This window comes from Notothenia coriiceps, unplaced genomic scaffold (genome assembly GCF_000735185.1).
Source record: "Notothenia coriiceps isolate Sejong01 unplaced genomic scaffold, NC01 NC01_scaffold00005786, whole genome shotgun sequence".
Classification (NCBI taxonomy): Eukaryota; Metazoa; Chordata; class Actinopteri; order Perciformes; family Nototheniidae; genus Notothenia; species Notothenia coriiceps.
In genome coordinates, this window is record NW_011338487.1 from 290,711 (window position 1) to 303,636 (window position 12,926).

A 12,926-nucleotide genomic window follows, 5' to 3' on the forward strand; every position below is an offset into this window, starting at 1 on the left:
AAGAGCCAAACCACACCCTTCTTATCATTGCACAAAGATCACACTCATCCCATGTGGCATTTGGCTCTTGATTAGATCTAAGTCTGGCCCGATCAACGGGTAACAGAGCACAGCAGAAATGATGTTACTGTATATAGGCTTTCAAGGTAACCTTATACAAAACCAATTTCACATTGACTGTGTCTGAGGTATTTCCTTTGCTCAATTTTCTTGTTCATATAAAAAAATCAACAAACTTGTGTATCTGGGTGCCTCCTTGCGTTTGCATTACATCTAAATATGAGGGGCCGTGTAGGCCAAAATTCAAACTAACCTTGCGCACACGCTACTGAAAACATCTGGCCTTGCACACACACACGACTGAAATACTCTCACATGCACTAGTGAACACCTCACACACACACAACTGAAAAGTAAACCTCACACACATACTACTAAAAATGTACAAGGTGAGTTTGAATTTTGGCCTACACGGCCCTTCATATCTAAAAGCTCCTTTCAGACAGTCGTTAGAAACACTTTGCTGCCCTGTCTTTTGAAAGTGGAGTTTGAAAGTCTGACCTATTTTGGCAGAGAAGGTAATGTATTTTGCCTTGTCACCGGTTTATTGAGTTTGTCCATTATAAAAACACATTCGACATTATGGTCACACATTGTTATAAGTCATAGATGACCTTTAAATCTGACATTTTAGCTCTGCAGACAAAGACTACTTTCTGGACTAATTAGCACAGCTTATATTTCACATCCTTATACATGTGTGCGTTCATTTCTTATGATCTCAGTACACAGCGGGCTACAGCATATTAATGAACACCTGTTCCTGCATTGCTTTAAATGTAGGTGCTAAAATCCATGAATATGAGTTTTATAGCAGGTGTCATTGTGTTGGTAATATGTATAAGGTTACCAGTGTTTGTGTCTTTTAATGTAGGTGAATGTTCCCCTGGTCTCCCTTGAGCTCAATGATCCCCTTCTGCACTTTCTCTCTCTCTCTCTCTATAACACAAACACTTCGCCTGACTTCATTTTTCTATTTTGGGACATTTGATTCCGTCAGCCAGCGCTCTGAAACATCTGCCCCTGGGACATCATCTGCCATGCTCTCTACCTCTAAAATCTTCTCCCACTGGGGTAGTTATTGCTCTATCTTTCCATGTGTGTGTGCGTGCGTGCGTGTGTGTGTGTGTGTGTTGGCCTGCAGGTGTGCTGGAGCCGTACCAGCTGCACCTCATCTCAGTAATCAGGCCTATACACATAATCAGCACTTGGACCTCTGCATTACTCTGAACCAGCTCCCTCTGCCCCTGGCTCACTTCCTGGCTCTCAGCTTCCAGCTCAAGCTTCCTCTTACTTGCAGCTCATTGTCTCCATTTAAATGTCCTATTTCCTATTGGATCTTAACACATCGATGGGACACCATTAGTCGTTACCCCTCCCCGGTAAATTAAGTACTAAACTGCGTACGGTCACTTTTTTTAGATTTTGAACTCGAAAGCCTACGTTTTAGTCTTAAGAACCAAAAATAATAATGTTCCTCAGCTATTTATTTTTTATTTTGAACATTGCTTGGTCATTTTTAAATGTGTTGTGTTACACCATCACTGTTCATTCTGTTGTGAATGTTCCCTTATTATACCTTTCAAATGGTTCAAATGTAGTAAACAAGCTAAGTCTGCATGTGGGTGGCACAAGGTTAACTCTCCCTGAAACAAACAATAAATGTCAACTAATACTGAGCTCCAAATAACATTGACTAGCTCCTTAATTTTGACTGTCTTATCTTTGCCTCTAGATGTTGTTGTAATGTTAAATCCTGTCAAGAGAATGTTTATAGTCCCTAGCCAGATTTTACATTTTCTAACTTGTTTTTCTACATTAATGCATTTTGTGGCAGATATATTGACCACATCATTAAATTTGCCATGTTTTTATGGAGGTCTATACCCAGAAAACTTGAATAAAACATTGGCTGCCAAATGTGTTGTTGTAGTCCCTTCATTATTCATAGCTTCAGCCTTGACTGGCTACCTTGTACATAAAAGAAATCTGACTCTGTAGAAATATTCGGTGCCTTCTCTTTAAGTTGAACAGTGAATGTGTAAATAAACACTTTTTGTCTCTTTGACTTCACATAAGAGGAAAGAAGAACATTGACCTGACCATGTCTTCTCAACATGCTTCATTTTTAGCCACACACACACACACACACACACCGTAAGGGGGTGAAAAGTTAGGACGATTCTAAGGGCCCAATCTATTTTTGTTTGTTTAAGTAACCAATGTGATATCTTTTCATGGGGCCCAACATCCCTGGTGACACACACACACACACACACACACACACACACACACACACACACACACACACACACACACACACACACACACACACACACAACCATAATCTGTCATTTTTCCATGCCAGTAAATCCAAAATAAACAACAGTTAGAGCTGTAAGCAGGAAATGTTCTTGTCTACATGAAATAAAGGATGTAGGATCATGTGCTTGAGTTATGCATTCCTCTAAATTGTAAAAGCTGCCACATGTACGCAACTTCATCTCCTGTATTACACAGCTGTTAGGATTATCTCTTCCCAGTGTTATACTGTAGGCATGTGGTCTGTTTACATTATGAGAACTGCCCTGCTAATATCTCTTCTTCTCATAAATCCCTCAGTATTCATCACTAAAGTAAACTATTTTAATATCACAACAAGGTCTGAGACTTTGACCCACCCAGATTTGTGTGTTTATTCACAGCTTAACACAAGAACGTTTTAATGGGTGCTGAATAATATACACAGTAAATTCAGAGGCAGAATGTGTTTGTAAAACAGAGCGGGGGAAAAACATAATTTACATTGTAGGGATCTCTGGAAATATTGTTTACCGAGGCTAGCTGCCAAAACAGGCATTGTCAACCCTTCGGCCTGTGTTATGAGGCTTGTGTGAGTTTTAGACCTTCAGTAAATCCATGTGGGAAAAACAAATACCCTCTATGAGAGATGCCATCATTTGCTGGCATACTGTAGAAATGCAATGAAGGAAAAATACATTTGAAAAAGTGGCTTTAAGAGGTTTAAAGTCACATTGTGTTTTTTCAGTTGCTAACACACTAAAATTACACATAAAGCACAGTTATTTAAACTCATACTCAAATCTCCAAAACTCTAAACACATTTTCAGCTCTGCACCCAATTTTCAATTCAACTTGGCACTTTTTGTCAGACACTGCACACGGTTCTCTAAGTAAGACACACACATCTGTATTCAACAGAATAGTTGTGTTTCTGCACACATTTCTATAGTGCATGATTATATACATACAGAACAAAGCCCATAAAAGTAAGTGTGCTTTTGATTGAGCACAACAGTGGGTAGTTGGATGGACAAAGAGTCTTGTACTATAAATAAAGTATGTGCCATTTGGTGTGTTTATGAGTGCAGTTAGTCATTCTACAGGTTATGCACATTTGATGTGTGGTTTTGTGAATTGTGTTAAGTGTTATGAGAAAATGAGCCAGGATTTCATGAATACATTTCATATGGTATGCATGCTCAAAATAAAGAATAGAGAATGTGCAGTAGTGAAATGTACCCAATTAAAATACTGAAATATATTTCAGAAGGATGTATATTGATTTTTTACTCTATTTCAGTTATCTGACTTATAAAGGCATTAGTCAAGAATATTTTCAAGAAATATATATAATCAGTCTGTAAAAATGACCCAATCTTTATGATTCTGGCATTATGCCTTAAGCGTATTTTTAGTTTGAGTTATTGCCGCTTTTGCGCAAGTACAAATATCTAAAGATATGGCTACCACAAAAAGTAGTATGCTGACCTTCAGGGTGGGTGTTTATCTTTATCACTGAATCTACTGAGCAATGCATTTCATTTTCTTGATAGGCAATATCAATTGCCAATGGGAAGAAAATGAATTCCCATCTTAGTTATGAAGTAATGACCAAAGGGATAGAGGTTTAAATTAATGATGGGGAAAGTCAGCGACCTTATTATTTGTTTTTAATTAAACTGTTTATATGTTCTCACGATCGAAAGAAAAATAAAATAGTAGCATTGAAGCCCAGTCAGTGAGACCTGTTACTGGAGATATACTGAGATCTTCAAGTGAAGATAAAAGTCCTTGTAGAAGTTTTATACCACAGTGAAATTCATTTCTTTCATATTTTTCAAATCTCTGCTATGAATCGAATGCACGTCAGAGAGGCATCATCGGCTTTGAGCTTGTATTGTTATTTTCTTTATCACGTCATTGTTGGGAAGGGATGGGTTTCTGAGCCACTATTGTTTACCGAGACTGTTAAAGGCCAATTTCTATGTGCATTCAGCCCTTCATGCTAAAACGTCCTTCCTGCCATTCACTGTTGATGTCATTGGTGCTATTTCAAGAGCACACCACACATTGTCATCATTGGGTGACTGTTGAAGAGTGAAAACAAATGTTTGGTGACTGTGTGTGGGATGAATCAAATCTCCAAACGAGAGAACAATTTTCCGACAGGAACATGAGGGGGAAGTTCCACGGACACAATAGTGAAAACAGTCTGATATGAAAAACATGAGCCATTATAACTGGCAGCTCTTGGCAAGATTTTGAATGATTGAAAGAGTGGTCTGAAAGGTAATAGAGCACAAGGTAAAATATCTGTGCCCCTTTGTTCAGTGTTCTGACTAATGGACAAATGTTGGACAGAGTAAAAGCCCATGTCAGGTTGTTGGGAAGCTGCTCTTATCGTGCCCTTTATTCACCTTGATCGTCTGCCACATGCTGTTATCCGGGCACTGTGTTTGCACAGTTCGCTGGCTTCCATCAAATCATAAAGTGGCAGCTTTCGTGCAGGGGGGACCGTCGCCGGGAGTATTCATGATCCAGTTAAACGTTGAGACTCTAGGCCGGATTTAAAGGGGATGAAGACTTCTATAGAACGTAGTCATCAACATGAACAAGAAGATGAAAGTTCGATTTTTATCATTTAAAAAAGGAATAATAAAATAAATATGTGAAAAGGAAATCAAAAGATGTGCAAGAACATTGAGCTCTTAAGCTATCATTTTCAAAGAGCATTTTCCGTCTACATTTGGGAGGACAAAACAATGATTATCACTTGCAAAATTATTCTAAAATATACATTTATTATTATACTGGAAACAGTGTGCAGAGACAATTACAGTGGCCTGACCGTTTTGCAAAAACAAGTGCAAATAACCTCTAATGTGACGTATGATGCTTAACATACTGTAGCATCATACGGTAAAATGTCAAGCTGTACTGTATGTTGGGAGAATCTGGGAGAAAAACCTACTGCGCATGACATTTGAACTACTCCTCATCAGAGGAGAATAACAACTCAGTGACTGTAATTTATGCTAATGTGCACTGACTTCCCCCTCACTGGAGTCAGAGGAAGATTGACCGCCAGTCGCCGGTGACTGACAAATCCGTAAATATCTCATGGGTTTATACGTCTCACTATGGAAGCAGCTAGGTGAAGCCTCTTTAATTAAGTAGAGAGTGATGTGACGTGTGTGTGAATGTATCATCTTTTGTGTGTGTATGTCAGAGGCTATGGAACAGAGTGGCATACGTGAGAAAATCTACTAGACCTAACGTTTTGGCCTAGATAGTTTGAACTTCTCAGAATGTTCAAACAATATGATGTTAGGTTTACTTGAATATACTCAACCTTTCAAATAGCTTTAACATTGCCTCAGGCTTTGTTTAGTTAACAGTTTGACCCTGTGTGAGCAGTTTGAGCTACAAATCTACCTATAGCAGCAACTACATTTTGACCTGCAAACCATCTGCATGAGATACTTGTTGAAACAGTGGTTACCGATTGACTTGTACTTTTAAGTAATGAATACAAAAATATAGAGGTATGTTTTGGTTCTGATATAAAATCTTTAATAACAAGAAACTGTGTTCATGTTGGCAGCAGAAATATTTGCCATGTACGGTAAATGTGTTTGTTCAAGAACCAACAAGAAACAGACCCTGCAGGCAGATGGGATCTTAATCTTAATCGAGGTCATCCGACTGTTCAGGATTCAGTGTGGATTCGAGGAGTAGTCCTTTTGACCTCATTAAGTTACATAAGTTATTTATATGTTGCAGTGTTTTCTGTTACTCAGGCTTTATGAAAGGGACCCCAAAGCCCTAATACTGCTAACTGGTGCTGTTCTGAGATCACTGGTTTCCAGTTATGGAATGACTTCCCCCCTCAACCTGAAACTCAAGATTCCCAGGATATTAGAACATTTGAAATGAGAAATCCTTTAGTACCGTGATTTATATTGACAGCAGAATATATCAGCAGTTTCAGGCAACCTTTCACCAAGTTGCTGATCCCGCTCACTCTTATTTTATTGGCAGGCTTCTTCAGCCAGCTCCATGTATTGAGAGGTCATGTTGTGTTTACTGTATACTCAGTGCTGGCACAAAGATCACACGCACACACAACATATAAAAACACTTGCAATATGCACCCTGCTTCCTCAAAGGGAACCTGCTCAGCTATGTAGCTCAAAGAGAGTGATCATCCGTGAAAAAGTCAAACAAAGCGGCTTGGATTTACCACAGCGCCTCAGCTGTAATTGGATGAGATCCAACATAAACATATGGGATTGGCTTTCATCTTGTTAATTGCATGTGTTACAGTGACAATAGCTATGGGATATTTAACGAGCATTGTGCTCCCTATGTTTACTATTGCAAATGTCATCCTTAGCCATCTGTAACCAGGGTAAAGATCAGCTTTGAACTTCACTTTGAATTCTCTATAGTGGTACTTAGAGGTAAACAATGCTCCACGATGTGATTGATGAGGTAAGTACATGTTTAAGATTACTTTCAGGGTCAGGTACAGGTGGTTCCCTTTAAAATGAGTAGATTACCATAGTAACCTGCATATTTAGTTCAGTAAATTGAATCAAATTCCCTCCCAGCAATCAGCTTTATGGAAAAAAGGCACCACCACTCCCTGGCAGAGGCTTTATTAAAGTTATCCTTAGCAGTCAAAAGATTAAACCTTCATTGGGACTCACATCATGAAAAACCGGAAAGAAATGGGCTTCAAAGACCGCTATAAGAAGAACTGCAGACGGAAAGTAAATAACATTAAGAAGACTATTTGGACAGAAATAAACTTTGAGCACAAAACATCTTTACACAGTCAGTTTCATGATTCTATTGTATCAATAAAACCTATGTGGGCACTATAAATGTCAATAAACACGTACTCACTGTGCCTTATGTTTGGGAAGTGGTCAGCACATTTACTGACACATAGTTTTTCTTCCTGCAATCCTTTTTAACTTTGGAAGCAGACAGAACAATGTTACTCTAAATAATTGTCTTATTGGTCATATGCCACTTCTGCTGATAAGAACAAGGGTTGTACTGCATCAGATGATAATAAAAAAGGGTCAGGATGTTAAAAAGGTCAAACGTGATTATGAACAAGCTTGTTGTTGTTGTTGTAGTGATTTTAGCTCACAGTAAAGCTTACAACTTTACTGTTTTTGTTCACTCTCCCTGCTCTCAGTGAATGATAATGTTAACTTACAAGGGGATGATACGTCAATGTTGTTTCACTTTCAAAGTCCTGCTTTCACTGGCCCTTTTCCTACAAATACTGTTCATGGAAATGAAATGTTCTCTGCACTTCAGTTCAATGGGTGGCAGAAGATAACAAATCCAATTATTGTCACATAAGCAAATCATCACAATGCAGAAACGAAGTTGAGAAGTTGGGATCAGTTAGAAACTATAATATCAAGTTTTATATGGTGATTAAAGTCGAGCAGCTAATTAAATGTATTATCATTTTTTTAACACACCAGAAATCCCTTCATCTAATGAGTCAATAACATTGTCGTCCCACTTAAGAAGGCACAGTTTCTAGCTAAAAGTTGCCCTGTTGGTCAGTATTTTTTTCCTAAATGGCCATTGGTGTAAAATGATACTGTACTTACTCATCATCCAACTGCCTCACTCTGACGTCCAAACACAATTCTGCTGCCAAGTTAGAACTCAATGTATTAGTTAAACATAGCAAAGCCAGGCACCCTGCAATATCAATCATTTGATATTTTCTCATCTCAGTTTAATGCAACACTATCCTGATGTTGTTTTTGACTCCTAATCTCAACCAGCCAATTAAAATGAGATTTAAAATGTTCAATGATTAATTGTAATTTTCCTCAGTATATTGGGTAAATCTCTATAATTATCCTGATTAAATTCAAAAACCTATAGTGACGGGAGCGAGGGGGGTTGGTGCAGGCCCCCATTGCTTGTGACAAGAGGCTAATCAAGGGAAACCGCTTTTCATGAACAAGGTACATTGATGTGTTGGTTTACATATACATACAAGTCAACCTTCACCCATTCCTACAGACACATGAGCTGCCATGCAAGGTGCCAGCTGCACAAAGATGCTACCATTCACACACATGCATACACCATGCCATCTGGAGCAACTCGGGATTAAGTATCTTGCCGAAGGATATACCAACATGTTGGCATCAAACCCACAACCTTCTGATTGGAAGGTTGCCACAGTTGCCCCATATGTTTTCCTGGCCTTCTCTTCTGAGGATTTAGTTGAAAGGAAGACACCACAGTAATTGCAGGAGAAAGATGTGTCATTTTCGTCTAATCTATTTTCCAAGGAGCAACTCACTCGTCTCTGCTGAAGGAGAAGGTCAAGAGACTTCCTGTCCCTTTCATTTGTGCTCACTCCACAAATCACTTTCTGTACAAGTCTCTCCCCCTTGTTCCTTTTCCCTAACCTTTTCCTCAAATCACCAGCTTATTTGTCTGTTGTTTTGATCATTGTACCAGTCTTTGAGAATAAAAAGGTCTGAAAAGTCTGTGAAATGTTTGGGAAGTTGGTACGCTGCTGTTGAGTGGGTGGTTGCTTCTGCTGCTCTTGCACTGCAAAAATTTTATATGGTTTATCAACTCTCTTCTATGTCTTTGTATACTGTGTGGCTTTTACCTGATGTACAGTTCAGTATGTATCTTGATGTCTGAGCGAGCTGCTAGAAGTTTTTTTGCCTCGGCTCAAATGTACAGTTTTGCTGTGACAGGAAGTTCAAATAGGGCAGGAAAGCCGCTACTTAGGATGTGGTCTATATGTGCAAAATGTTGGCTAGATGGGCTATTCACCGCCTAAAAAAACATCTGCGCTTGATATATTATTTCTTCATGAACCTCTAAATGCATATATGATCTATTGATGTTATGAGAGCATGTCTGTGAAAATGGAGACATTTTTTCAGATTTTCTTTGTGTTTGTCCACCATTCCTCAGAGACTGCAGCCCATCAAATATTCCCCCAGAGAAGTGGACACATCTGTTTGATCGTGGGTATGAGTCAGTCAACAGTAGACCTGCGTCAGAGTCAGGGTTCAGATGAAGGACATGTTCTGCAACACCACACTCATAGATGTTTATGAAAAAGTTAAAGTCAGCCTTAACACGAGTTCTGCATATGGTTGCAGTTACAGCGGTGGGGTGAGAGGTGATTTGCTGTAAACTTTCCTTTTTGTAAATGGCTTTGGTGGGATGTTGCTTCACTGATTTTGAATATGTTTCCCTCTGAAACAATCAAACAAAAGTCAAAAAGAAAGCATAAGTAGCTCTGAACCAAGACCTTGTTCCCGTTCCTCTGAATTACAATAATCAGTTTGAAGCCATGACACAGTCTCTGTTTGTTTTGATGTTAAAGGCTGTGCCATGGTGACCGGGCATGAGGGTCTGAGCTGGAAGAGGAGGGGGAGGAGGGAGAGAAGGAGGACACATTGCAGCAGAGCACTCTCTATTTTTACTGAGACACTGTGAGGTCAGACTAAAGAATCTCAATATTAAATCAAATAACAATCCTCCTTAGTGACCACAGATGGTTTGCATCCCCACCAAAGAGGCAACTAGATTTAAAATGTGGAGGAGGGATATTTGGTACGGCCCACAAATTAAATTTAAAGACATAAAATTAATCATGAGACTGCAGTTTGCTCTCTGCCCTATTCTGTTTGGATTCAATGTCAAAGCCTTCTGTCCTCTTTTTGCTGCTTATGCTCATGTTTAGTATCCTTACTTTAATAGGGCATTGTGCTTCATCCAATTTTTTTTAATAGCAGCTGTGTTGTGGAGTACGGCACTACATGTAATTATAAAGTGTTTAACTGTATTTTGCAATAGCTTGCTGGTAGTTCAACTACATTTGTATTTGCACAAGTGATTCAAGAATTTCGATAATGTTTTGTTACATTTATTGTCTGGTTACTTATTTATACCACAAACAACTTGGGGTTGCAATTGTAGTTTAAAATACTACTGGAGCCAGCAACGCTAAAAACAATGAGGATATTTCTCAAAATGTCTAATTGTTGCTTTAAAATAAAAGCAAACAATAGATATAGGTTTTATCCTCTCTTATTAAATAACAGTAATATTGCTTTATTCATTTAGCTTTTAGAGTAAATATTTCCAATCTTGTTGACTTTTGCTCAAAGTTTCTTCCTGTTTAAATTGACTTTATTGCCAGTGTCACTCATGAAGGAAATGCTATGCTGGTCTGCTCTATGAAGTGTCATGTGATAGCTTCTGTTATGATTTGGTGCTATATTTTAAAAAAAAATGACTTAACTTGACTTCTAAACTAATCTAATCTGCCACGGTAAATTTGTGTACATTTCAGCAGATTTGCGGCCAAGAGACTTCTCATTCATTAAATATATCATGAGAGAAAGTGCAACCTCTAATAGGTCTTCTTTTCAGCCCTGTACTTTTCCTCCTCTGTCAGCTCCGCAGGGAAAAGAGTTCAAGTGTGTGTGTGTGTGTGTGTGTGTGTGTGTGTGTGTGTGTGTGTGTGTGTGTGTGTGTGTGTGTGTGTGTGTGTGTGTGTGTGTGTGTGTGTGTGTGTGTGTGTGTGTGATTGTGGATTAGGTTTGGCTTTGTGTCAGTGTGTCAGAGTTTCTTAGCCAGGGTCAATGACTGGGAAAGTTATGGTTAGGGTCTTTTTATCTTCCTTGCACCCTTTTCTCTCAGTAGTTGGTTAGTATGTGCCTCTAGTTTAGTCACAATACCAATAATGACAGAAATAAGGGCTGCATGTTTCACAAAATATTGCCCCATACACTTTATTTCATACTTAAAAATGGAATAACCCTGTAGTGACCACGATATCCATTTCTTTTTTCTCCTTTGTTTGTTGATTCACTCGTGGGGGCTGAACGACGAGTAGACGCTTGTAGTTTGAGAGAAAATATATAAATGTCCAGATGCGATTGAAAATAAGATAGTTTATTCCAAAAAAGGCAAAAATAAATAAACATTTTTAAACAAACTATTTGTCATATAAACTGATAATGCAATGTTAAAGACACAATAAAGAACCAAGCTGTGACGCTCCCAACCAGCAAGGTCTAAAAACTGTTTGCTTCAGTCAGCCACACCGGCTGCAGCACCTCTCCTTTTATGCTGCAGCATCTCGACCTGCAGAGTAACGCACTCAAATTAAATAATAAATAATATACACCACAGAATCTCAGGTTATGTACTCTAAAAAGATAAGATACTATAATCTAAGGAAATGGCTCCTAAAACCCTAATGATAAAGGTCAGGGTCTTCAAATACAGGACAGCAATGGTTGTTTGTTTTTTCAAGACAAACCTTGTGATGTTTCTAGGGTCTTCAACTAAGTTGTCCCAGGATAAAAGGTCAAACCTTGATGTACTAGGCTTATCTAATCTAGTCTTTTAGTTCTGGTCCCAAAGTTCAAGTGGCCTTGTTGACATTTTCTTCTCCTCTTATCAATGCAAACTGTATTGTTGCATTCAGGTTATTTCGTTATCTTTAGTGGCCTTTTTTGGAAACATTGAGTGTGTTCTGGCATGAATGCTTCCTTTCTCTATTCCTCACATACTTTCTGTTTTGAGAGTGATGCAGAAATTACACTTGGGAAAATGTAAACAAATCATAAAATAGTGCTTTTGAGAAGTGTAATCAAGTAACATTTACAATGCCACAAATAATACATAGTGTGACATACAGCTGTAGAGAACCATATTTTGCTTTAAGACTCAGTGATCTTCCATACAGTATGTGAACCTAAGAGTCAAGTGTTTAGATATATCGTAACAAGACAAATATCCATAATGTGTTTTTATGTTTAACTGTGGTCATACCTTGTGATTCTCCAAAATAGAGTTTCGAGACTTTTATGACTAATTATTCTCCCCAAAAAAATACCAAAAGGTGATTTTCAACCCTTAAATATTTCAACAGGTTGTGCTCCACTTGGTGACTCTCATTCATTTATCTCTAGCTTTGGCTCAAATGTTATTATGTCAAGGCCAATATGAAACCCACTGAGAGAGAAAATCCAGCTCCACCTATAGTTCAGACAAACAGTAGCCTCTGAAAACATCATACATATGAGAAAATCAGCAATGGTCATTAAATGTAGTGTTGGTTTCTGGATATTTAAAGAAAAAACACAAATATGATAACAAAAAAATGGGTTGATGCAGGTTTTGCATGAAGGGCAATAAATCATTATAACATTTTAAGAAATTACATGTGCAGACGGCCTGTTAAAGTGAACAACTGAACTGTTTTACTAGACCACCAAAGAGCTTCTAAAGTTACATTACAGCGGGGACATAATCTGTCCGTAGGGCTTTAACAACTCAGATGGTTTTCACGCACAAATGAGAAGTGTCTCATGAGCAGTCTCTGGAACTACTGAGTCAATTAACACAACACAACTCCCCCCACCCCCCGCTCTCTAATGCTCCAGCTGTAAGCTGTTCTGCTCTGGCATTCAAAGTGTCTCTGAGGTGACACCAAGATCCTTCCAGCCTCTCATTCATCTTCATTTTCT